This window comes from Salvelinus alpinus, chromosome 13 (assembly GCF_045679555.1).
Source record: "Salvelinus alpinus chromosome 13, SLU_Salpinus.1, whole genome shotgun sequence".
NCBI lineage: Eukaryota > Metazoa > Chordata > Actinopteri > Salmoniformes > Salmonidae > Salvelinus > Salvelinus alpinus.
Window position 1 is genome coordinate 2,973,046 of NC_092098.1, and position 4,593 is coordinate 2,977,638.

The window sequence follows — 4,593 nt, forward strand, 5'->3', positions numbered from 1 at the left end:
GAATCCAGTCGGTCACATGTGACTGAAGTTGAAGTAGAAAAGTGCAGAGCCAGAGCCTTGTATTGAGAATATAAGGCTATTTTGAGTGATACAAATCAGAGATTAACTTCTGGATGAAAGGTCTACTGTGTAATAATAGTTGGCATAGAACAAATGGGTTTTTTATTCATGACATTCCTGATTATTTATTTTTTTTGCTTTCAGAGGACATAGAGAGATTAAAGCCATCTCAAACATTACACAACAAAACCACCAGTGTTTGTCATTGACTCAGTGTGTGTCACCAGTGAAAGTGGATCCTCAGGTGTGATTGACGTTCCACCTCCTCTTCTCCTCCTTTCCTTTCCCCCCTCCCACAATACACAAACACCCCTCCTCTCCTCTGCGTTTGATGTGGAATCTCCATCCATATTTCCTGTTACCGTGAGAGATTTTGAGGCCTAATTCGTGTGTGTGTGTTGAAGGGGAGAGTCCTGGCCTATAACCAAGGCTTCAGAGAGCCTCTGTGGGCATCAATAGGGCCCCTGGCAGCCCTGAGAGCCTGAGATCCAGAGCCTGAGTGTGATCCATCCCAACTTGGCTACAGATGAAAGGCAGAGACCCGGCATGGCATAGGAGATATACTGCAGAATGCCTAGGGGGATGACCCACACATTAATGGACTTGGTTTAAGCTTGAATAGCAAACGTACTGTATGCTCTTTACATATGTGTGATGAATATAAAACCATAAAATGGTTTAAATAATTAGATATCAAGTGTAACTAAAACACACAAAAAAATTTTTTTCATGATTCCCACCTGGGTCAGGCCCAAAGTAGGCCTACCATAATGGAAATGAACCCCGAAGGAGCGTAGGGGAAGAATATATATATCTTTTTTTATAATAAGAAAGTTTTTCTTGAAAAGTGTATTCACAAGACATGACAGTAAAACTACATTAGCAAAATTCAGATCAGTCTAGCAAGTTCTTTATTTTAAGTTGAATGTGAGATGAGAATCTGATGGTCACCTACTGCAAGCACGCAAATCCTTCTGAATATGTCTGTTTTTTTTCTGTGGCTGAAACATGAGCTACTCACAGAATGAGGTTTGGCTATGGGGAATTAAATCTGAAAAGACTTGGAATTTAACCTAACTCTCGTGTCTGGGACTATGTTTCTCTGTCATGTGGGATAGGCCAAGAAGATGGTTGGCATATTTCTGACGAATTAGATTCATGTGAAATAAAGGTGGCTTTTATCAGCTCAATCATGGTTCACAGATTTTTGTATTAGTTCTGTCATACTTACACCTTGGCCCAAACCCTTGAATCTCTAAATAGATGGTGCTTTCCATTCACATTAATTTGGGTCTGAGATTATGCAATTTTTCTAATGCAGTAGGCACCAACCCTGGTCATAAGGAGCTAAGCCTATAGTGTTGCATGGAAAAGTGCATGCAAAGGACAATTGACATCACATTGTATTGCACAAAGCATGGGGTTGTGGTAGCCACATTCAACATGATTTTGGCAGTTGGCAATTTGGCAAAATATGGTAACATGATAACATGTCACTCAGCTACTAAAGCATTGTTTTATTTGTTCTTAAATTCTTAATGGAAATAAGAATTTGTTGGCCTATATCTTTAGATTCCTACAGCACCCGTTGTCACAGGAAGGCCAGAAAGATCATGAAGTACAACAACCACCCGAGCCACTGCCTGTTCACTCTGCTACCATCCAGAAGGCGAGGTCAGTACAGGTGCATCAAAGCTGGGACCGAGAGACTGAAAAACAGCTTCTATCTCAAGGCCATCAGACTGTTAAACAGCAATCACTGACACAGCTGCCTACATACAGACTTGAAATCATTGGCAACTCTAACAAATGGACCACTAGTCACTTTATTAATGCCACTTTAATAATGATGTCTACATATCTTGCACTACTCATCCTAGATGTATACACTGTATTTTATACCGTCTATTGCATCTTGCCTATGCCGCTCTGTCATTGCTCATCCATATATTTATATGTATATATTCTTATTCCATTCCTTTACTTAGATTTGTGTGTATTAGGTATCTGTTGTGGAATTTTTAGATTACATGTTAGATATTGCTGCACTGTCGGGAACTAGAAGCACAAGCATTTCGCTACACTCACAATTGCATCTGCTAACCATGTGTATGTGACCAATAAAATTGGATTTGATGTATTAATCATTAGGCTATAGAAGCATTGGGCTCTCGAGTGGCACAGCAGTCTAAAGCACTGCATCTCAGTGCTAAAGAAGTCACTACAGACCCTGGTTCGATTTCAGGATGTATCACAACCAGCAGTGATTGGGAGTCCCATAGGGCTGCGCACAATTGGCCCAGCGTTGTCCGTAACTGGGGTAGGCCGTCATTGAAAATATTAAATTGTTCTTAACTTACTTGCCTAGTTAAATAAAAAGTTTTAAAAAATGTGCTTTATTATTCTTTTCGCGATAGGCTTACCATTCTGCAGTGCAAAAAAAATGGTAAACAAAACAATATCATAAAATAAAATAAGGATCAAGTAAGGGATTATGCGTCACCGCCAGGTAATAACCATGTAGGAAAACATGGTCATAATATCATTGTGCATGGACTTCTGACGCTTGAGTGACAGGCGAACTAACCATTAACTACCCAACCAGCGTCCACCAATAGCAGAGGGGCAGAATTAACGGAGATCCACCCTTAGCAGCGGTGAAAAAGGGATGTTAATGATTTTCAGGGATTCAGCAATTTCAACGTAACTTCGCTTTTGCACTGTAAAACAGAAGTAGGTACTCCGCTCACGCGTCTTTCTTTGGCTGCCACATTAAGGGAATGGAGATCCGTATTTCATGTTTACTCTATAGTGGTTCGGACTGAGTTTGCGGATAATTTCTAACGTAGTTGATTCGGTATTTAGCAATTTTGCGAATAATCTGAGTGAGATTTGGAATAACAGCCCGCCAGGTAAGAGTTGAAGTTGTGTTTTGGAGTTACAAATTCATTTAGTGATAACCAAGGAACGTTACAGAATGGCCTGCTGCAAGCCAGTACAACGTTACTGTGTTAAAGGTTGTGGTCAAGCCTTTTCTACATGTTGACTCAGCAGAATGGAATCATGAACAACACCTTCTCTCAAACTGATTATGTTTTAGCCATAACGAAGAGCTGTCACTCAAACTCATGGCTACCGTGTAATTTAACGGTTCAGAATGATTCTATGATTTGATCTCGCATGGAGCCAGTGTTGTTACATAGCCTACAATACGCTGTTCTTTAGTTCACAGGTAGTTACGCCGTTATAATGGGATAATACAACTCATTTACTTTGTCTTGTCTGTTTTAGCCTTTTGACAGCATTTCATCGTAGCTGTTATTGCCGACAACACCAAAGCAGGCATAGTCGGTTGACCAAGGCAAACAGAGCAACCTAGTAATTTGTGGATGTCCAAAATCAATTTCGTATGATATGTTACAAATTGCAATTCGTACAATATGTTACAAATTTAATTTGCAAACGTATGATACGTTATGAATTCCAATTTGATGTGGCTAACGTTTGCTTGTTGCCTAGGTGGCACCGAGTACCTACTTCCGTTTTACAGTTAGCTAGGCTAGGGGTTAGGGCAGAGCTGCCAACTCTCTCGAATTTGCGGTGAGCCACCCGCATTTGGCCCTCTTCTCAAGCTCTCACGGCACACCTCACAATATATCTCACGCATTGAAAAGTACTGCTTTTATTTTTCTAATTAGTCAGCGCGTTAACTTTTCAACTGTGCTCCAAATCGATGATACGGAACCTAAAACTCCCTGGAAAACACTGGCAATTGTTACTGAGTGGACTATCCTGCCTAAAATAAATGAGCGCAGTTTTAAAATAGGAGATTCTGAGTCTCCAATTTAACACCATGAGTGGAACCTTTATCATTGTCCTGTCCTACCACAGCACTGTTAACCGCGGCACATTGAAGCATATGATTGGTCTAGTTATGTGAAGTATCAAGGGGATTGGATGCATGTTTTAAAGAAACGCCCCTCAAGATTAGAGTGACGTTGAATGGAGATAAATAACGACATCGATTTAATCCGCATTTGCACTAGTCCCCTTGTTTGGTGATTTGCATTTAGGGTGACAATGAAAAGGCATCAGACAGAGACCTACAGTATGTTTTAGCAGGGGCGTTTGGTAGGGTGACCTGATTTGTTAACTGTGAAAATAATTTTGTCGAAAAGATTGTGAACCCAAAACGTACATTTGATTCTAGAGGGGGGGGCAATAAATATAACAATTATTTGATTAGGGTGTTGGGGCAGATTAATGGCATTTTGTCTTCAGGAGATTTTATTTTTTATTTTACTTATTTTAGTCTGATCATTCTTAACAATTGGCTAAAATATAGGGTAATTAGTGTGCTTGTCAGCAAGAACACTACTGCTATTCCCCAATTTTGTCACATTAGTCATTTGAATACTAATATGCCTACTTTTGTCTTTGAAAATTAATTATATGAGGCTATGTATCGTCTGAAAAAAGTGCCCGTACTTTAAATGTCATCCCTCAAAATCTAAAAGTAACAAAGTCATAACA